The 23,772-nt window shown below is 41.8% G+C and overlaps 1 protein-coding gene and 1 long non-coding RNA gene across 13 annotated transcripts in view; one reads left to right on the forward strand and one right to left on the reverse strand.

Moving 5' to 3' along the window:
• grik2 (glutamate receptor, ionotropic, kainate 2) overlaps positions 1-23,772 on the forward strand; it is a 291,491-nt gene that overhangs the window by 166,767 nt on the left and 100,952 nt on the right. The gene's annotated exons all lie outside the window — the stretch shown is intronic.
• LOC129603140 (uncharacterized) lies at positions 7,741-9,745 on the reverse strand. The gene is made up of 2 exons (XR_008692800.1): positions 9,345-9,745; positions 7,741-8,384 (listed from the first exon to the last, which is right to left on the reverse strand). It is a non-coding gene; the product is annotated as an uncharacterized LOC129603140 (long non-coding RNA).

Genomic DNA, 23,772 nt, shown 5'->3' on the forward strand with positions numbered 1-23,772 from the left:
TTTTTTAGTATTTTAGTTAGTATTAGCTCCAATGTAACTCTACAGCTTCATGCTGGTCACTTGGTTCCTATTTTTTCCCCATCATGTAGTCTCTGTTGTGGTGAAAAAATAAACAGCCTGTGTGACAATTCGTTTTTAAATTTTTTACATTTTTCAGCAAGATTGTGTTATTGAAGAAGACAATAAGCAAACTCCATCATTTAGGAAGAGAAACACTCAAAGGTTAAACCTTAGGTTTTCTTTTTGTTTTATCTATCTAAATCAGAGTGCCCAAATTCTAAACTGGACATACTGGCGATATCATGAATTTTCCCTGAGATAATTTTTGTTTGCCACAAAAATGATATACACATGAAATGAACTGCTTATTTAAAACATTTAACAAATTTCTTGTGTGAGAAATTATTTCCTGGAGTTTCATGTATAAAGGGTACTCAAAAAGTAGGCATAAGTACTTATCTACACAAACGTTCAGATGTATGAATAACTATGTGACCGTAGAAATGTGCGTAGATGTATGGTTGCTCCCTGGCTAGTCTAAGTACTTTTCTACAGCTATTGGTTCGTTGGTGACATTAAAAGAAAACTTCACTAGTTTACAGATAGTATTTAAGAATGAAGGGACACTGATTCCTACATAATTTATATGCATCGGAGTTATCAATCATTCCTGCTCCAACCCAGGCTGGCGGATTTTTTTACTATGGGCTAACAAACTACAACTAGTGCTTCCTGGCTTTCTCTGTACCTGCCCCAGCAACAGTTGGGTTGAGAGGGGGCGGAGCCAGCCTGCTGGAGCCCCGAAGCACTGAAGAGTTACATCATTTGGAGGAGGACGAGGCTGCCTGTGAGGAACCGGCACCCACGCTAGACAGCTGGTGATGCATCATGTCTCCTAACTAAATCTAACAGACAAACGCTCAGACATTGCTTTACATTTTAAACAAAAGATTGCTACATTATATATAACAGCGTGTTTGAATAAAGACATAGTTTCTAAGTCGATCAGCAGCTTTTTATTTTAAATCAAAGCAGACAGTTGTTAGAAAGCCACAGAATTCTCATTTAGCCAAAACCCTCTTCTTGTCTTCATCTGCTGTTAGTGGCTGGCAAAACAAGACAGTTGTCCCTTCCCTCTGGACGGTAGCCCAAAACTGATGGTGTGGCATCAGCAGTAGAATCTGCAATTTCATCTAAACAAAATCAGTAGCGTTGAAATTTAGCACAGGGATATTCATTGTTTACAGTACATCGGCGTGTGGTGCAGACCACCACCACCTGTCTCCTGCACACAGCTCCTGTAAGCTGCTCCGTGGTCGGATCTCCCCACCGTTGGCTGTCTTATTGTCAGCTCATTGCAGGTGCCTTTTCGGCTGTGACAGCTTCGTTCACTCTGCACTCTGGTTTGCATTCTGGATTATACAAGTAACCCTGAATATCAGACTGTTCTAACTCTACAGAACTCGCTGTCGCTGTCTAAAAAAAATCTGGAGCAGGTCGTCTGGCCATTGAATATTATTGCTGTAGGTGTATGCATAAAAAACAAGGGTGGACCGTTCCGTTTCATTCCAGCACATAGAACCTAGAAATTATGGAGCAATCTGAGTGTCCCTTCATTCTTAAATATTACCAAGGTCGTGAGAAAATATAAAAAAACTATGCAAAACAGGGTGAGACAAGTCTTCTTTAATAAGGCTGTAGCCCTGCTGGAGGATCTGTTGAAGGGTCTACAGTAATAGAGGATCTGTTAGACAATCTGATCTGTTGGAGGTTCCAGTTCTTGGAGCATGACACAGCAAGAAGCCACACAGCCAGCCACATCCATCTGCTGACCACAATAGGATTCCAGCCACAAGGGCATCCAGAGGAAGCTGCAGATTGGTGGTTACAGTTTATCCCAGTGGACCCTGAGCCGAGCCATGCCAGCTGTGTGAGAAGCAATTATCCATATACCGGCAGGGCATATCAAGTTACCACACAATAGTTGGTCAGGGCGACATTTGCAGCAGGAGCCTGATGTAATCAGAGCTGTCGACTGGACATCCATCAGTATAAAAGCACCATCACAGGATGAAGTGACATATGTCAACAAAAAGCATTTTTATTTCATCAATGTACAAATAATGTGTGACACGCAAATGCTGCTACAGTAACCAACATTGTACACTCTACTGTGCCTGGTTCAACATACTGTATGATCCATTTATTTTAATGAACAGTGTGGTTGGTTACAGATTTGAAGCTTGTACCAGATCAGTGGCTTCGGTGGAGTAAATAATTTAAAGGCTCTAATATTCTTGTTGTGCATAAAACCTGTGCACCCCCATAATGAATAGTCTGTGGTTTAATGTACAAACTTACTATTAGTTGCTGAACACGGTGTTGGGGTCAGTTTCTCTTTTCCTTTACTTCCGCCTGTTTTGGTGGCACTTTGTTGGTTTCGCTTCACATCCACCTTATTGTCAGACTGCTTTTTTTATTTTCTCGACTGTGTGGAGCCATCATTGACAGCTGACCACACATACGGTCCCACTCTGCGTACTGCGCAGATGCAGACCATATTTCAATGAATTAACATCATTATATGGAGGCCTGTCACGGGAGGAGTCTGATTGGGATGTACAAAGGAAAAATGCATTGATTCTTGGATAGATTAGATAAAATAATTACTTAAGAGTTACCCCGGTTCGAACCCCCGTCGTGTCCCTGTCAGGGCGGAGTGTGCATCCAGTGTGGGTCCTTGGGCAAGACCCTTCAAGTTACTGCCTACCTCGTATGATGATGAGAGACAATGAAGCACATGAGATACCAGACGTTGCCCGGTACAACAAGGTCTGCATCAGGTGTTGGGGAACCAGAGCACCTTGGCGAGAAGTGGGCTACTGGAACTAGAAAATGGCTGAGATGCGAGAACAAGGCTCTGTTGGAATTCTACTACTCAAGTAACCCTAGTCAGAGGGGTTACATGCAAAGAATGTGCGGTGAATGGGAACAGAGAAACCCAAATTCAAGGCAGACGGCGAAGCAACTAGTAGCTCAGTGTTCCAACATCCACAAATGGCAACTGCTATAATAACTTGAGATACGAGGTACAACACAAATGCTACGGCAAAGGGGAGCCAGGACGCCAGGTCAAAGGTTGGAAAAATCAAGGCAGCTCGGAGGGAAGTGAGCCAAATGACAGAGGCCCAGAGAGGTACAATGAACAGACCAATGCCCATACCTGAAGTATGCTGCACTCGAAACTGCCAAGCAAAGGCTACAAGCCTTGGCCAGCCGCCTAAAGAGATACACCAGAGATAACGAAGCCAGTCGAATGTTCGCAACACAACCTGCGAAAGTGTACTCTCAATGGCAGGATAATAACAGCAGAGCTGACCCACCAAGGCTGGAAACTGAACAGTCATGGAAAGGTATAGCGATGCACAGTCGCTGGTGGGAAGACCACAGAAACCTCCCTGAACAGAACCCAGTGACTATTACAGTGGCAGACATCCAATAAAGAGTCTCATTTATGAAAAACTGGACAGCACCCAGCCCTGACATGATCCATGCCTGCTGGCTAAAGAAGCTCACTGCAATCCATGAGTGCCTGGTAGCACAAATGAATCAGCTGCTAAGGGATGGGACCCACCCTGAATGGCTAACCCAAGGGCCGACGATCCTGATAATGAAGGATCCCTCAAAAGGTACAGTCCCATCCAACTACAGGCCAATAACCTGTCTCTCAAAAACATTGGAAACTCATGTCAGACATCATCGCAGCTAAGATAAGTGGGCACATGGGTCAATACATGAGCGAAGCACAGAAGGGCATTGGTAAGGATATCAGAGGAGCCAAACACCAACTCCTGGTTGACAGAACAGTTGCCCAAGACTGCAGAATGTGACACACACACCTGCGCACAGCCTGGATTGACTACAAGAAAGCCTATGACTCAATGCCACACACATGGATCACTGAATGCTTGGAGCTGTACAACATCAATAGAACTCTAAGGGCCTTCATTGCAAACTTGATGAGGTTGTGGAGAACCACGCTTAAAGTCAATGGGAAGCCACTTGCCCAAGTATCCATCAAATGTGGCATATACCAAGGATATGCACTGTCCCCACTGCTGTTCTGCATAGGTCTGAACCCCCTCAGCCAAGTAATAAACAAGACTGGCTACGGATACCGACTCTGGAACGGGGCCACCATAGGTCACCTTTTCTACATGGATGACATCAAGCTGTACGCCAAGAGTGAGGAAGACATCGATTCGCTGATCCACATCAGCGGGATCTACAGCTCGGACATTGGGATGTCATTCAGGCTTGAGAAATGTGGAAAGGAGGCCGAGGACTAGTGAGCGTGAGAGCCACTATCCGGGATGAAACATCCAAGATCCATAAGTACATCAAGGCCCCGGCAGATGACGTGCTGAGTGAATGTCTCAGGCAGTGGAGAACAGAGGATGAGATGCTGGAACAGGGGCCATCATGGGAGGACAAGCCCTTACATGGGATGTACCACCGGAACATAACTGAAGTGGCTGATCTCAACAAATCCTACCAATCCTTGAAAGGGCTGGGCTGAAGGACAGCACAGAGGCACTCATCCTGGCTGAACAGGAGCAGGCCCTGAGCACCAGAGCCATAGAGGCCCAGATCTACCACACCAGACAAGACCCAAGGTGTAGACTGTGCAAAGAGGCCTCTGAGACGGTCCAGCACATAACTGCAGGGTGTAAGATGCTGGCAGGGAAAGCATACATGGAACGCCATAACCAAGTGGCTGGCATAGTATACAGTTCAATTCAATTCAATTCAATTTTATTTATATAGCGCCAAATCACAACAAAGTTATTTCAAGGCACTTTACAAAGTAAGGTTTAAAACCTCACACAACTAAACCCAACAAATCCCACATACAGCAAGCATTTAATTTGACAGCAACAGTGGAGAGGAAAAACTCCCTCTCTAACGAGGAAGAAACCTCCAGCAGAACCAGACTGGATGTGGGCGGCCATCTGCCTCGACCGGTTGGGGTGAGAGGATAGAGAGATAGAAAAACACAGCAACAGCAACAAGCAACAACAAGCAACAACAGAGCACAGGCAGGATGGTAGGACCAGGGACTGGATGCAGGCAGGATGGTTGGATCCGCAGCTGCCCATCACAGACACCAAACTTTGAGTCCAATGATACCTGTAGGTGAGGACAGAGAGGGAGAGAGAGTGGGGGGGGGAGAGAGGAGAGAAGCACAACTACTGGAGAGAAAGAGACAAGGCTAGTTAAACATGGGACAATGATGGGAGGTTATTGGACAGAAGAGGTAGAAGGAAACAGAGGAGCTCAGTGTATAAATTAAGTCCCCCAGCAGTCTATGTCTATTGCAGCTTAACTAAGAGATGGTTCCTGTGACTAACAATAATTGCCAGTGACCTGAACCATCTCTAACTATAACCTTTATCAAAAAGGAAGGTTTTAAGCCTAATCTTAAAGGTGGAGAGTGTGTCAGCTTCTCGAACCTATAGTGGGAGCTGGTTCCAGAGGAGAGGAGCTTGGTAGCTAAAAGCTCTGCCCCCTGTTCTACATTTAAACACTCTAGGAACCACAAGTAGCCCAGCGCTCTGAGAACGAAGTGTTCTGCTGGGAGCATAAGGAACTATAAGGTCTTTAAGATAAGAAGGAGCTTTATCATTGAGTACTTTGTATGTGAGTAGGAGAATTTTAAATTCTATCCTACATTTTACAGGCAGCCAGTGCAGAGAAGCTAATGTAGGAGAAATGTGATCTCTCTTTCTAAGTCCTGTCAGAACTCTGGCTGCAGCATTTTGAATAAGCTGTAGGCTTTTTAAGGAGCTGTTAGGACATCCTATGAGTAAGGAGTTACAGTAGTCCAGCCTAGAGGTAACAAATGCATGGATCAGTTTCTCTGCATCGCTGTGAGAGAGGATGCTTCTGATTTTAACTATATTTCTAAGGTGGAAGTAGGCGGTTCTGGAGATTTAAAGAGAGATCCTGGTCAAAGATGACACCAAGGTTCCTCACAGTAGAATCTGAAGCTAATGTTATGCCACCCAGGGTGGCTATCTGACTCAATAGTGTCTCTCTCAGATTTTTAGGCCCAACAATAAGAATCTCGGTTTTATCTGAGTTTAGTTGAAGGAAGTTTTGGGACATCCAGGATTTGATGTCTTTTAAACAACCCTGAATTTTGACTAGTTGATCTGTTTCATTCGGTTCTAAGGACATATATAGCTGAGTATCATCTGCGTAAAAATGAAAATTAATAGAATGCTTTCTAATAATCTCAGCTAGAGGAGACATGTATAGGCTAAACAGAATTGGACCCAGCACAGAACCCTGTGGAACTCCATAGCTAATCCTTGTGCGTGCGGAGAATTCATCATTAACATGAACAAACTGGAATCTGTTCAACAAATAGGATTTAAAGGAGTCATATCATGCTTTTCATTCTAAAAAATATTAGACTTTAATGTCTCAGTAAGGTCTCTGTAAATTTTCATCCCATAAAACCCTTTAGATCGTCCACACTGCCCCTGTCAATGTGTGGTTTTCACTCTCCATCAGCAAACGCTGTGTTTTCTGGGCGTGTCGCAAGCGAAGCTGCTCACCACACCTCTGTGCGGAAGTGCATACCTTTTTTGTTGTTGTTTTTTTTTTAAATTGGCTCCATGGATACGAGCCACCGCACGGTTAGGATACAATAGGTGGCAGTAGTGCGACATTGAGAATGCAATCCACCGCAATCCTCCACAGAAGAAGAAGACCCACTACAGAACTGCACGACATTAGTCAGCTGGTTCGTAGCGTAGTAGAACCATAAGTCTACGATCCCGAATCTGACCCTGAAGCTGAAGAGGAGGCTGTTGAAGTCACCACATTTCGGCTGATGCAAGATGTGTCTCATTGGTAATGTCGCATTTACTTCAATTTAATTGATTTATGTAATTTGCAAAGCGACTAGCGGTTGCTAATGCGTATGCTAAATGGCGTGTGCAGCTTCAATATTCACAACACGACTTACCTGGAAAACTCTCGTTAATAGAAAACACTACTTTAGCTTACATTATACAAATAAACAAGTTTGAGAGCATAGCTGAAATAATATAAATACATTTTACATTTACACATTTCACTGTTTTTGTCTTACTTGTGCTGCTGCTCTGACAATTTTATTTAAAAAATGTGCATTAATATTTAGAGCAATCACTGCATGACCTACCTGGGAACAAAAAGCATTGGTTCAAATTATATATTGACCTAACGTATTTTTACTGCTTTTAATTATGTTTTTTGTCATTCATGATAAATTTGACAGTAATATGTCTCTGTATCTAAAGTTGTTACAGGTATCTAGTCTACAGAGGCTAGTGAGCTGGTGCTGAGGATTCCTGGGGTGAAGAATCTGAGTTGCCATCTCTTCATGCTTGGGTTGTAGATGAAGGCAGTTTCCTGATGGATAAAACACTAAAACACTCATAGTATGATTGATGTAGACCACCTGTAGAATAACTCCTTTACCGTTTGAGTAAAAATGTGTTTTTTGTGAGTGCAACACTCATTAAGAATTTTTTTAACTTTATTTATATATAATTTATATGCGTTTTATTTATGGCCGCTTCAACTTTATAGCTTACCATATTAGAAAGAGAAAAACATGTAATTTCAATACTATGATTTCCTAAATAAAAGTGTTTTCCCTTCAGAAACAGAGTTCAGTGAAATACATAATAGTTAAAGCCAACTTTATTGTAAACCAAAAAAATACACCACTACTCCAAAGCTAGAACAAACTGTTACCTTCACACTCCAATGTGCAATGTATAGGTTACTGAGTTAATTAAGAAGTCTGGGGGTTTGAGGAAGAAGGAGAAGCTTTTGCAGGGCCTTGCAGACGAAATGCATGAAAGTAGGGTAAACAGGGAGATGTGGTGATCCTTGTTCTCATCACTATTTGGAAGACTGAGCGGAAGCAGTCCTCTACCAGATGGAAGCTGTGGCTGTCCTCACCATCACCTCATCAAAACAAAAGGTAGTGCAATCAGAATTGTAGATTAGTGAAATGTTAATTATTATGTAGGTCAAAACCTTCTCTAATGTAAGAACACACAATACCAGACAAAAAAATAAACCAAACAAGATGACAGGCCTGTCTGTGCTAAAACAACAGATAAACAGTTGTTACAATTCAAATATAAAATCTAAACCGTATATACCAATTAAAATCTTCTATTACCCATCTTACTGTTGGTACATACAAACTTACATACCTTCACTCCTGAGCTGGGCAGCAGATGTCTGTGTACCAACAGTCTGCAGTGATTTCTCTGTTTGACAGCCTCCTTGCATGCGGGCAACTAGGATTTGCCCTCCTACAGTATAGAAAAGACTGTTACATTTACTGTAAATTGTATTGGTCCTACAAATATAATGGCTATGGTACAAGCTATCGGTAACTGACCAGATAAACAGCAGGTATTGTAGAGATGTGACTAATTAGCAACTATGCTTGCAACACAACACAGTAATCATTCCAACTAATCATGTTAGAATTTGATAGAACAATGACATAACCCCAAATCACAAGTTGATTTAGGCTCTGACACAGGACGGGGTAATAAACATAACCGCGTTCATCTGCAGGTTCTTTTTGTAGCGATCGACCAGCTGTAGCTCTAAAGTGCAAAGGCCTAAAGGCATGCTAACGGCTAATGCAACACACAAACAGGAGCGGCAGCACGTCAACAGGACAAAAGCTCGATCCACCGCTTCCTGCCTGTCGCCGATCGAAGGCCCATCGCTATTAGCTGTTCCCCACACAGGTGTGTGATTGCGCCAACTCAGAGTAGCACATTTGAAAGGGACAAAGGCTCGGTTGACTCACTGTAGCCGTTAGCGACGCTAGCGATTAGCTTGTCTCACATGTGGGTTACTGCATTTTAAACAGACATAACTAACATATTTAGATATCACAAGTATCAAGCACAAACTTACTACAGCGAGCTAGATCCACCGCTTCCTGTCTGTCGCCGCTGGAAGGGCGATAAAGATCAGCTATTCCCCACAGGTGTATGTGATTACAGAAAAAGGACAGACGCTAGACCCACCGCTCCCTGCCTGTAGCCGCTCGATGCCGATAGTCATTAGCTTTTCTCCACACAGGTGTGTGGCTGCAGGAGCCCACATGAGCACATTTGAAGGGGACAAAGGCTCGGTCGACTGGCTGTAGCCGTTAGCATAGCTAGCTAGTAACTTGACTCACACATAGGTTACTACATTTAAACGGACAAACTAACATTTTAAAACATTATAAATATCAAGCATGTACTTACTTCAGTGAGTGGATGACGGACTTTAGGAATAGGTCCTTTTTTTCCAACAGGAGCCGTGAAACAAATCCAGCATTGTACGCACCCTCGTTTGAAATGCACATACGTATAAATGCTGAGGCAGTGTTTCTGGCACCGGTCCGTTAAAAATAAAAGTGACCCACAAATCCTCACTTGTTGATCCCTTGGTAAAGTGAAGAGACTTTGGTGTTGGTTAGAACACCTAAGAACCGAACTATTTCTATGGGAGGACTTGGGCGCTGCCGTGCTGGTCTGTTCACGGTGAGTGAGAGGGGGGAAATGGCGGAAGTCCAGTTTTGGTTCGGGATCATTGTGGGGGTGGTGGTTCAGGATTTGCAAGGAGAACTTTCAACCAGTGTGACGACAACTGGGACACGGCCTCAGAGTAGGTCGTGGTTGTTTTCATTGGATGAGAAAATTTACGTTTTCAAAATGTGAAAAAAGCAGGAAATGCATTTCTACCGTGCTCAGTGTGTGTATATGTGACCCATAGAGTCATAGGGACGCTCCAAAATGTCTAAAAAGTGGATTTTGCATGATATGGGCCCTTTAAACCATCCCAATGCTGTTCCATTAATCCCGATTATATGTTCTAGTGTCTGTAATAGAATGTTATGATCAACTGTATCAAATGCAGCACTAAAATCTAACAGGACAAGGACAGAAACTAGACCATTGTTCGAAGGTAATAGAAGATCATTAGTGACTCTAACCAGAGCTGTTTCTGTGCTATGATGTTTTCTAAATCCTGACTGAAAATCTTCGTACAGGTTATTCCCACTTGGGTGGTCAGATAGTTGTTTAGCCACGATTTTTTCCAGAATCTTGGAAATAAAGGGTAAATTTGAAATGGGCCTATAGTTGGCTAGTTGTCCAGGGTCAAGGGTTGGTTTTTTTCAATAGAGGTTTGACCACAGCCACCTTAAAAGCCTGTGGTACATAGCCTAAATGTAAAGATTGGTTGATTTGATTTAATATGGATGAGCTGATTAAAGGTAGAACATCTTTGAGTAATCTGGTTGGGATTGGATCTAAAAGACAAGTGGATGACTTGGAAGAGTTAATTATTGAGGTTAACTTCATATGAGTTATGGGGGAGAAGCTGTCTAGGTAAGACAGAGGATTTAATAAATTTAAAGTTGATGGATCTAGACAGTGCTTTCTGTCATTTGGAAGAAGTCGCTGCTGAATGTTTTTTCTAATGATGATAATTTTATTAGTAAAGTAGTTCATAAACTCATTGCTGCTGAGATTTAAGGGGATAGTAGACTCAATACAGCTATGACTCTGTCAGCCTGGCTACAGTGCTGAAAAGAAACCTGGGGTTGTTTTTGTTTTCCTCAATTAGGGAGGAATAATATGTTTTTCTAGCAGCACAAAGTGCTTTTTTATATTTTATTAGACTGTCCTTCCATGCAATGCAGTTTACATTTATTTTGTTGGAACGCCACTGTCTTTCTAGTTGTCTAGTCCTTTGCTTTAGGCTGCAGATCTCTGAGTTATACCACGGAGCCAACCTCCTCTGATTCACTGTCTTCTTCTTCAGAAGAGCCACTGTGTCTAACATTGTACGTAGAGAAGCTGCAGCATCATCCACAAGATGATACAGGAACATCTGCACAGAGTATGGACTGGAGACCCCAAGGTCAAAGTGAGAAACACCTCCCAAGGTGGTAGAGAACGAGCGAGCCAAGATCCTGTGGGACTTCCAGATCCAGACTGACAGAATGGTAATGGCGAACCAACCAGACATTGTGGTGGTGGATAAAGAGCAGAGGAAAGCTGTAGTGGTGGATGTGGCAATACCAAGCGATGGCAACATCAGGAAAAAGGAACATGAGAAACTAGAGAAATAACAAGGGCTCAGAGAAGAACTGGAGAAGGCTCGGAAGGTGAAGGCCACAGTGGTGCCTGTGGTGATCGGAGCACTGGGGGCTGTGACCCCCAAACTGGAGGAGTGGCTACAACAGATCCCTGGAAAAACATCCGAAATCTCAGTCCAGAAAAGTGCAGTCCTAGGAACAGCAAGGATACAGCGCAGAACCCTCAAGCTCCCTGGCCTCTGGTAGAGGACCCGAGCTTGGAAAGTGGATGAGACCACCCGCGGAGGGTGAGAATAGAGAATAGATTTATTATGATAAATCGCAAGATTTTTGGTTCTATTAATTAATTAATTAATTAAAAAGCTAGTCAGCGTTTTTTTTTATGATTGTCAAAAATGCACCTTGGTCAAGTTTTTAATCTTTGACATCATTTTACCTTGGTCAACTTTTGAATCGTCATCTTTTTAATCTTGTCAACTTTTTACATTGGTCATCTTTTTAATCATCTATTTTTTAAATCGTCATCTGTTTAATCTCTGTAATCTTCTGAATCTTTGTCAGCATTTTGTTGTTTTCACCATTTTGTCGTAGTAAAATTTTTGATGTCAGCAGCTTAATCAGCGTTTTGCATCTTTTCGGCAACAGAACAGCTCTCCCATGTAATTTTTCGAGAAATTACTTTTTCTAGTTTTAGTTACAGTTCTTCCGTCTGTATCTACAGTACAGCATTATGCAATCTAAAACGTGATGGAACCCTGACAAATTTTCTTATTAAGCAGTTCACAAATATATCTGGTTCTAATGACTCGGGTGAGGTTGTCAACTGATTCAGGTTGTGTCCTTCTTGGGGGAAGGTTCTGTATATGTATGAGGTTAAGTTGAACTAACTTGTGTGTAACTTTCCTCAAACTGAAGAAGCTTCTGGACTTGGTCAGTTGTTAGGCATTTCTGGCTGGTTGAAAAAATTATGAAGTAAGTTTAGTGCTAATCACTATAAGTACAGTAGTAAGTTTTTTTTTTTGGGGAAAACCTGATTTGGGGAAAACCTGGGCTGATTAGAAGAGACGGCGTCCATCCCACGTTGAACGGAGCCTCTCTGCTCTCTAGTAACATGGCCATGTTGCTTAGTCCCCCCACTCCGTGACAACTCAGAGTGGAGCCCAGGACGCAGAGTCGCAGTCTTACACGCCTCTCTGCATGTTCTCTACAGCCGCGACCCACTCTTAGTCTTAGTTATCGCATAGAGAGTTGTGTTTTGTATTGTTTACCGTCCTCCTGCTCCATATTCAGAGTTCTTAACTGAATTCTCTGAATTCTTATCTGACTTAGTTCTTAGCACAGATAAAGTCATTGTAGTGGGAGACTTTAACATTCATGTAGATGTTGACAGCAACTGTCTCAGCACTGCTTTTAACTCCTTAATAGACACTATTGGTTTTACACAGCAGGTAAATGAACCCACTCATCGTTTTAACCACACTCTAGATCTTGTCCTGACATATGGAGTTGAAATTGATAATTTAATAGTTCTTCCCCAAAACCCTCTGTTATCTGACCATTTCTTAGTAACTTTTGAATTTAGCACAACTGACCCTATAACAGCTGGAAAGAAATGTTACTATAGCAGATGTTTATCTGACAATGCTGTTGCCAGATTCAAGCAGATGATTCCATCATCTTTTGCCTCAATGTCTTGCAGATACACAGAGAACAGTCACCTTAATCCTTATGAACAGGTTGACTGTCTTGTAGATGATGCTGCAGCTTCTCTACGTACAATGTTAGACACAGTGGCTCCTCTGAAGAAGAAGACAGTGAATCAGAGGAGGTTAGCTCCGTGGTATAACTCAGACATCCGCAGTCTAAAGCAAAGGACTAGACAACTAGAAAGACAGTGGCGTTCCAACAAAATAAATGTAAACTGCATTGCATGGAAGGACAGTCTAATGAAATATAAAAAAGCACTTTGTGCTGCTAGAAAAACATATTATTCCTCCCTAATTGAGGAAAACAAAAACAACCCCAGGTTTCTTTTCAGCACTGTAGCCAGGCTGACAAAGAGTCATAGCTGTATTGAGTCTACTATCCCCTTAAATCTCAGCAGCAATGACTTTATGAACTACTTTACTAATAAAATTATTATCATTAGAAAAAACATTCAGCAGCGACTTCTTCCAAATGACAGAAAGCACTGTCTAGATCCATTAACTTTAAATTTATTAAATCCTCTGTCTTACCTAGACAGCTTCTCCCCCATAACTCATATGGAGTTAACCTCAATAATCAACTCTTCCAAGTCGTCCACTTGTCTTTTAGATCCAATCCCAACCAGATTACTCAAAGAAGTTCTACCTTTAATCAGCTCATCCATATTAAATCAAATCAACCAATCTTTACAACTAGGCTATGTACCACAGGCTTTTAAGGTGGCTGTGGTCAAACCTCTATTGAAAAAACCAACCCTTGACCCTGGACAACTAGCCAACTATAGGCCCATTTCAAATTTACCCTTTATTTCCAAGATTCTGGAAAAAATCGTGGCTAAACAATTATCTGACCACCTTAGTGGGAATAACCTGTATGAAGATTTTCAGTCAGGATTTAGAAAACATCATAGCACAGAAACAGCTCTGGTTAGAGTCACTAATGATCTTCTATTAGCTTCGGACAATGGTCTAGTTTCTGTCCTTGTCCTGTTAGATCTTAGTGCTGCATTTGATACAATTGATCATCACATTCTATTACAGACACTAGAACATAGAATCGGGATTAATGGAACAGCATTGGGATGGTTTAAATCATATTTGTTGAACAGATTCCAGTTTGTTCATGTTAATGATAAATTCTCCACACGCACAAGGATTAGCTATGGAGTTCCACAGGGTTCTGTGCTGGGTCCAATTCTGTTTAGCTTATACATGTCTCCTCTAGGTGAGATTATTAGAAAGCATTCTATTAATTTTCATTTTTACGCAGATGATACTCAGCTATACATGTCCTTGGAACCAAATGAAACAGATCAACTAGTCAAAATTCAGGGTTGTTTAAAAGACATCAAATCCTGGATGTCCCAAAACCTACTTCAACTAAACTCAGATAAAACCGAGATTCTTATTGTTGGGCCTAAAAATCTGAGAGAGACACTATTGAGTCAGATAGCCACCCTGGATGGCATAACATTAGCTTCAGATTCTACTGTGAGGAACCTTGGTGTCATGTTTGACCAGGATCTCTCTTTTACATCATACATTAAACAAATCTCCAGAACCGCCTACTTCCACCTTAGAAATATAGTTAAAATCAGAAGCATCCTCTCTCAGAGCGATGCAGAGAAACTGATCCATGCATTTGTTACCTCTAGGCTGGACTACTGTAACTCCTTACTCATAGGATGTCCTAACAGCTCCTTAAAAAACCTACAGCTCATTCAAAATGCTGCAGCCAGAGTTCTGACAGGACTTAGAAAGAGAGATCACATTTCTCCTACATTAGCTTCTCTGCACTGGCTGCCTGTAAAATGTAGGATAGAATTTAAAATTCTCCTACTCACATACAAAGTACTCAATGATAAAGCTCCTTCTTATCTTAAAGACCTTATAGTTCCTTATGCTCCCAGCAGAACACTTCGTTCTCAGAGCGCTGGGCTACTTGCGGTTCCTAGAGTGTTTAAATGTAGAACAGGGGGCAGAGCTTTTAGCTACCAAGCTCCTCTCCTCTGGAACCAGCTCCCTCTTCAGGTTCGAGAAGCTGACACACTCTCCACCTTTAAGATTAGGCTTAAAACCTTCCTTTTTGATAAAGCTTATAGTTAGAGATGGTTCAGGTCACTGGCAATTATTGTTAGTCACAGGAACCATCTCTTAGTTAAGCTGCAATAGACATAGACTGCTGGGGGACTTAATTTATACACTGAGCTCCTCTGTTTCCTTCTACCTCCTCTGTCCCATAACCTCCCATCATTGTCCCATGTTTAACTAACCTTGTCTCTTTCTGTCCAGTAGTTGTGCTTCTCTCCTCTCTCCCCCCCCCACCCCCACTCTTTCTCCCTCTCTGTCCTCACCTACAGGTATCATTGGACTCAAAGTTTGGTGTCTGTGATGGGCAGCTGCGGATCCAACCATCCTGCCTGCATCCAGTCCCTGGTCCTACCATCCTGCCTGTGCTCTGTTGTTGCTTGTTGTTGCTTGTTGCTGTTGCTGTGCTTTTCTATCTCTCTATCCTCTCACCCCAACCGGTCGAGGCAGATGGCCGCCCACATCCAGTCTGGTTCTGCTGGAGGTTTCTTCCTCGTTAGAGAGGGAGTTTTTCCTCTCCACTGTTGCTGTCAAATTAAATGCTTGCTGTATGTGGGATTTGTTGGGTTTAGTTGTGTGAGGTTTTAAACCTTACTTTGTAAAGTGCCTTGAAATAACTTTGTTGTGATTTGGCGCTATATAAATAAAATTGAATTGAATTGAATTGAATTAAGTAGTAAAATGAATCGATTCTCATCAATTAAATAAAATATCCATTTGGTTTATTTATATTTGACTAAAAGGTGTTTTATTCAAATCTGCTATGATTTTGTGCTTTAAAGTTAGAATAGAATCCTACTGTACATAAAGCAGGTTTAGTTGTTTCTTCAATACTAAATCAATGATTGAGTTACAGTTAAACCAGATGATCTGTTTTATGTCATTAAAACAACGCTAAACTTCAACATTACTGATAGTTTTGTTAAGGCATAAAACATTGATTAAATGTTTATTCTATGTCAGTCTGTTTTAAGAAAAAAAACCGAGCAGCTATAGTTTTTGTACTTCAATAAACTTGGTTTATTATATAATAATATTTACTGATCCTACATTTGGGAAATGTTCTTATTAAGCAGCTCAGTGTAGGTAGTTTAGGAAGAAGCCTCAAAGGGGATGAGCACCATCAACACTTGTGTGATACACAAATGAATGGTAAAGCGTTTTGACAAGGTTGAAACTCAGAGATCTAGGTTTTAGTCTTGTGTTTGGCATTTTACAGCAACCTGAAAAACTCTGACCCTAATATTTAAAACTATACACGTGTTTGATGATTGATAAATACTATTTCTAGTATACTACTTCCTATTTTGACTTCACACTAGGTTAGTTGTGGCACACAATAATGCTTGTCTGGAATATACAAAGCATGTAATATTACTCCAATGATGATTATAATTGATTCTAAATTGTTGTTTTGGTTAAATATTATATACAAATTAGTTCATTGATGAGTTACCATTCATTTGAGTCATCTATAACAAATCAAATCAGGTAACAGTAACACTGCAGGACTCTTCTCTTGGGGAGAAGGTGCTGGTGTAAAACCAGTCTGAACTGGTTTGTATATTGTCCAATCTGTCTATTTATTTATTTTTTGTTCTGTCCAGCAGTTCAACCAGCAGCATGTATTAGGCTAAATGCCGTATTGTGATGGACAACAACTGCTGTACTGTGGTTTATCTTTTAAATTAATATTAATACTAATAATAGTGTTAACGCATGTGCACACACTCATACAAAAATATACATATATCATATACTGTACATACACATTGCTTTACATAATCTCATACTACTTAATAATAGCCATGATCTGTCTGAAAGGAGGCTTCTATTGTTATGCTTATCGATGCTTGCTTAGAGTGAAATGCTCTTTATTTGAAAACGCCTCCTGAAGCATGCAGGCTGACACACACTACATCCATAGATATGGAACCATTAATAAACACAAAAATTCCAATACTACATCATATATGAATATAGATATATACAACTAACTATGAATATCAGACTGTTCTATTGAACTTGCTGTCTTCTAAATAGACTACAGCAGGACATTTGATCATTAAATATTAGTGCTTTACATGTATGAGAGGAAAAACAATTGTTTGTGCAATGGGAGGGTGGTGGGATTGCCAAATGAATTAGTAACACCACCTGGTCTCAAAAAGGTTGAGTTTGATTAACCTCACACAGATATGCGAGGAGCACAAATTATAATAATTGGATTTATAGCTCCTGAGTGGAGATGCTAATTATTTTTATAATTTAGATTCACAAATTTTGGTTATTATCTTAGATATATAACTATATGACAAAGGTCTATAGTTTGGTAAGTAAAAACACTTAACTATTATTGATTTAATAATTATTAATTAAATAATAATTACTTAATTTAGGGGGCACCACCCTGTTACCAGGGACCATTAACCAATTTGAAATAGCCAATACAATCTCAATTTAAGTTAGTTGAAGGGTGACCTCCGTACCATAGCCGACTCAGTTCACCAGTGTTGCAGAACCATATACAAATAATCACAGACAACGACCAATTAAATTATGAATGCTTTATTAAACAATTAATATTAACTTCAGTGTCAACACTATCTTGGATAGCTCAGGAAGTCACAACTTAATTTTATGGTGTATTCTTCTGGACGTACTGTATGTGTATACGCGTTACCTGAGATAAGAGGTGTGTGTGAGAGAGAGAGAGAGAGAGAGAGAGACGGAAGGAGAAAGGAGGTGGGAGAACGCACCCCCCTTTAGGGGCGTGGTGAGATGGCACAGCTGCGCGCTTGTGCCGGTGAGCCCTTTGAATTGATCGCGCGTGTCTGGCGCTGACAGGGAAAGGAGCGTGTAAAGGAGTGTGAAGTGGGACTAGCGTGAATAAGGCTTGCGGTCACACAAACAGTGGCAGGGTAATAACATGAAAGCAGACCCACCAATGCTGGAAAGAAGAACAAAGTCCGGGCGATCAACACCTACACCTGACCCTCACCTTAAATTCAGCACCCAGAAAGGAGGCCGAGGATTAGTGAGGGTCAAAGCCACTATTCAGGATGAAACAACTAAGCTCCATCTGGAACATAGTCCCAACAGATGATGTGCTCAGTGAATACATCAAGCAGCAGAAACCAGAGGAGGAGGGGAAGGAAGGGCAACCCTCATGGAAGGACAAACCCCTACATGGTATATACCACTGGCAGATAGAAGAAATGTCTGATATTGACAAATCCTAGCAGTGGATGGACTTAAAGACAGCACAGAGGTACTAATCCTAGTAGCACGGGAGCAGGCTCTGAGTACCGGATCAATAGAGGCTGGGATCTATCACACCAAGCAGGACCCCAGGTGCAAGAGGCTAGCAGACAGGGTATACATGGAATGCTATAACCAAGTAGCCGACAAAGTGTACAGGAACATCTGTGCTGAGTACAGGCTGGAAGTCCAAATGGGACACACCTCCAAAAGTGGTTAAGAATGACAGAGCTAAGATCCTGTGGGACTTCCAGATACCGACTGACAAACTGGTAATGGCCAACCAACCCGACATAGTGGTTGACAAACAAGAGAACAAGGCTGTAGTGATAGATGTAGCAATCCCAGGTGATAGCAACATCAGGAAGAAGGAGCACAAGAAGGTTAAGAAGTACCAAGGGCTGAAAAAAGAGATAGAGAAAATGTGGAAAGTGAGAGCACAAGTGGTACCCGTGGTGATAGGAACACTGGGGACTGTAACTCCCAAACTGGGAGAGTGGCTCCAGCAGATCCCAGCAACAACATCCGAGATCTCTGTCCAGAAGCGTGCAGTCCTAGGAATAGCTAAGATACTGCGCAGGACCCTCAAGCTCCCAGGCCTCTGGTAGAGGACCCAAGCTTGCAGGAATAAGATTACTCAAAGGAAGGGGCGAGTACGAAATTCATATATCCTTACGGATCGTTCTTTTGTTCTTTTGTCACTTTTTTTGAGACAGCTGTAACTGAGAAACAAGGAAATTAATTATATTTGATAGCTGACATTCATCTATTTGTCACCTGATGCCCGACATACATTATTTATTAATGAAATCATAAGTAATTACTTCTTACAACCCCCCGGACAGTTCCTAACTGACAGGGCTTGATGAGAAGGAGAGAGAAGAGGGGTCTAACTTAAATGCAACGACCCAAAGAGGAAACTCGAATAATAATAATTTAAAACATACAACACAAAACATAAACCCACTTTATGGGTAGGACTAAAGCTCTAAACTAAAAGTCAGAACTGAACAGCTCTATACACTACAGGCGAAGACACCACGAAGTACAAACCTTAGCACAGGAGGGGAAGCAGTACAAAAAACACAAACTCCACGTCTTCAGAAAACGTCTGAGTTTAACACTCAATGTAACCGCCGTGCTTTTGGCTCAACACATCAGCAATTAAAGGAAACTGCTGGCCTTAAATACAAAACTAAACAGGTGTATAGCGTCAATTAATTACACAGAGCAGGAACATGACAGGAAATTCCCACTTCAGGAAACAAAAACAAGAACGTGGAGAAAGCCAAAACACAGAAGAGCAGCGTGAAGGCCTGGTTGTCACATTAGTGGTCCCTGATTTTTGTAGGTGTGTGTGCATATAATGTAAAGTGTGTTTGTAAGCCAATAATTTTTCAAAAACTATATCAACATGTTGATTTTCTGTTATACTCTGCCACAAAATAATAAAATATAACAATATCAATAACAACAGCAACAATAAAAATTATGTCACATTTTTGACACAAGAAATGCACCATGTAAACATTTTAGGGAATTTGTATGTTACTTTTTGCTTCAAAAGTCTCACTAATTGCCAAATTAAGTTGTAATTTAACTTGTTCTCTACGAGCAGTCACATGAAAGGCAACTCAGGCTGCACGGTTATGTTGATCGTTCTCGTTCATTATTCACAGCTCAGGCTCTGTAACGAGCAGCATGCACTACAGTTCTTCTGCAATTCTTTCATACGGCTCTCTACAGAGCGTTTGTTTTTTCATTTGTCACGTGACAGCAAGACCGTGCAGGCTCTGTAGCAAGCAGCAGGTACTACAGTTCTTTTGAGATTCGTTTCGATCGGATCCTTACGGATTATTCATTCGTTCATTTGTCATGTGACTGCTACCAAGTGATTTGGGTTATTAAACAACAATGGCAGGGAAGCTGCAGGACATAAGTTTTTATTTATAATTTTATTATTATTTATAATTATTATTTATTTTATTTAATATTTAATTTATTGTGGTGTGTATTTGCTTTCCTGGTTACGAACTGGAGCTTGATGAGACAGGGGAGGGGTAGAACCCAAACGCTATATCCAAACACAGAACTGAAATTAATAATTAATTCACTGAACATGCAACACAAAAACATAAACTCACTGCTCGACAGGACTAAAGCTTTAAACATAAAATAAGAACAAAAAATCACTGCTTAGCAGGAACACCAAATAACACAACTAAAGTAGATTAACAGTACACTACAGGCTCATGAAACTAAACTAAAAGATCTCAGCGAGATTCAGCTGAAACTGAAAAGTTACACATTCAAAAGCAAAAATAATGCTATTAAAGTAAAACCTTTAATTGATGCTTTTATTATGAAAGGACTCAACGGAAGTGTGTGATTAATTACAAAATGTATGCTTTTATTTTGAAAGGACTCAACGGAAGTGTGTGATTAATTACAAAACAATCAAACAATGTAATGAGCTAATCAGTAATATGCATAGAGCTGCTACACTCAGCATCAGATGTTTGACCTGTCAGTCAAAGCTGCAGCTGTGCCGTTGTCATGGAGTCGAAAGGCAGAAATATCAGGCTGATTCTGCTCTGAGAAAGCAGTGTTGCACCTCTGTTAAACAGGCTTGTTACAGCAAAAACGAACGAGTGAAAAAATTATGTTGATTGAATGAAAATTGTGGCTATAGTGACAAGTTAAAGACAGATGTTCACACACACTACCTGTGACATCACGCACTCTAGCTCACGCAATACACACTAATGGAAAAGCTAAAAATTGACCAAAAACCACCCAATATTTAAACTGCCATAAATCAGAAATTATTAAAGATATTAAAAAGCTGAACAGTGGATTCTTATTTGAATGTTCAAAAAATATTTTAAAGTTTAAATGGTTTCTGTAGCTTAAAATATGCTAAAGTAGTTAAAGCAGAGAGCAGAAAGTATAGCCACAATAACTACTGTTGTTTCCACTCTGAGCTGCCTTATACATACTAAAGGCTGAAACTTTGTCAAGAAGTACTAAAACATTTAAACATAGCTGAATGTGTCTCAAATATTGAAAATACTGCTAAATGTACTTGAACAGAAAGACCTTAACCACTCAGCCCAAACAGCTAGTGATATCTTACACTGTAGCAGCATAATACATACTACTATAAACTACTACTAAAACTAACCTTTTAACAGTTCAAAAGGTACCTGATGGAAATGCATTCATTGATCATTGCAAGGGTCACTCCCCAGCAGTTTCTGGTGCCAACAATTACTTAATACTGACCACTACCCATAATGCATTCTGTTATAAATTTGCATATAATGCAGAATGCTCTATTTATTCCCCTTGAGAAAAGCTTGAACATTTTTTAAGAAAATAAAAGAAAAGGGGTTGATAACAAAGGAAACAGCTGAATAGATCTGTAACTAGAGAAGTCCAACTTGAGCAGTCCCACTAGGCACAGCATCGATCTTTTGAAATGGAAATGTCGCATATTAGTGTCTTGAGTACATATTAAATCACATGAATGATGCTAGCGTCAGGTGTCGACACATCACGTGACTGCAGAGCTGCTTATCTGCGGTTTAAATTGACTGATTGTTTAAAAGTAGACAAACATGAAGAGGATTTTAAAAGTTGTTTCAATAATAATTTAAAAAATATTAAAGATATGAACAAGAAAAGTGATAGCACACTTCTCCTTAAAAAGCTGCAAATTTTTATATTTGAATGCTTTCTGAAGCTGAAAGTATGCGGAACTAGTTAGTTACCGAAAAACATGAATGCTGGAAACACTACAGCACCACCTGCTGTAAATGTAAATGAACGAATGACTCAAAATTATTTATTCACTTTACAGTTTGGAGTTAAAGATTGGAGTCAGTTAAAAGAATCAAACTTCCCCTCTAAAATGCAAATTAAAAAAACAAGTAATAACAGAATAAACAGTTAACATGAAACAACCATCAATAAATGAACAGATAAAAATATATCAATGAATGTATGTGAGGAGTAAAATGGACACTTTAAATGAATAGATGAATGAACATTAATAGCTAGGAGTGATATGATTTTGGGCTACAGAAAAGATCATTTGTTATTAATCTCCAGATACCTAGAAGTTACTAGTGACGGTGGAAGGCTCCCTTTCAGTGCTTTGAGGAAACACCAGCATTCTCAATGAAATAAAGGGGGTTTAATCTTCCCTGTACAAAGCAGTAGGAAGCTTTAGTGTCCTTTGGTATCGTCCTGTGGAGTGTTTCGCCAAATCCTATGGAATGTTGCAGACAGGGCCGACAGGAACTAGAACGGCGTCCTCACAGGGGCCGACAGGAACAGGAACTAGAACGACCTCTACGGGGCCGACAGGAACAGGAACTAGAACCGAAGGGAACTGGAACGACCTCTACAGAGTGGACGGGGACTGGAACGACCTCTACAGGGTCGATGGGGACTAGAATGGCGTCCTTAACGGAGCCGGCAGCTCCAGTGAGGTGTCCGCGAGCAGCGCTGCCGGCTCCGGTGAGGAGTCCGCGAGCAGCGCTGCTCGCGGACTCCTCACTGGAGCCGACAGGGGTTGGGGCAGCGTCCTCTCCGGAGCCGGCATTGCTGCTAGCAGTTACCGAGCTTGACGGAGTACACGTCGGGCCTGATCGGGTATGAATAGCACTTGTCTGACGGGTGGTTTCCCCTGGCTGGGACAAGGCTGGAGCCTGAGCGTGACTCAACTGGGCTGGAAGCTGAGCGTGACAAGGCTGGACTGGAACCTGAGAGTGACAAGGCTGGACTAGAACCAGAGCGTGACAAGGCTGGACTGGAACCTGAGCGTGACATGGCTGGACTGGAACCTGAGCGTGACATGGCTGGACTGGAACCTGAGTGTGACATGGCTGGACTGGGCTCTGAGCGTGACATGGCTGAACTGGGCTCTGAGCGGGACAAGACTGAACTGGGCTCTGAGCGTGACAAGACTGAACTGGGCTCTGAGCGTGACAGGACTAAACTGGGCTCTGAGTGTGACAGGACTGACCTGACTGAGACGTAGGACCTGGTGTGGCTGCTGGCTGCAGGCCTGGGAGTTGCAGGGCCTCACGCAGGGCAGGTTCCCTCAGGATGAGAGCAGCTGCCTCCTCGAACAGTTGTTCCCTTGTGCCCTGGTCTGCTGCCGAATCAGCGAAGAGGAACGCAACCGGGGGAGAGCAGTGGAGGTGGATCCGCTGGCCGACGCTGTCTGGGATGCCTGCTATCAACATGACACAGTCAGTAGGGAAACCAAAAGAATCCTCTGCCGGGAAAGAGAGAGCTGCTTGGTCACCACGACCGAGGTCTCGGGACCTGGGGTTCTGGAACCGCGCCCTCGCCGACGTCGTCGGGAGCGCCTGTGACGGTCCGTTGTTTGAGGCGCTGGGAGCGGCGCGGGCCGGATCTCTGTAACTGGGTCCGCGTGGTGAACCGAGACTGCGGCGTCTGGAGCTTGGGCTGGAGCCGTCGGAGCAGCGGCAGGAACGGAGACGTGAACCGCCAGAACGG

The sequence above is a fragment of the Betta splendens genome, chromosome 16 (genome assembly GCF_900634795.4).
Source record: "Betta splendens chromosome 16, fBetSpl5.4, whole genome shotgun sequence".
In the NCBI taxonomy this organism is placed as follows: Eukaryota; Metazoa; Chordata; class Actinopteri; order Anabantiformes; family Osphronemidae; genus Betta; species Betta splendens.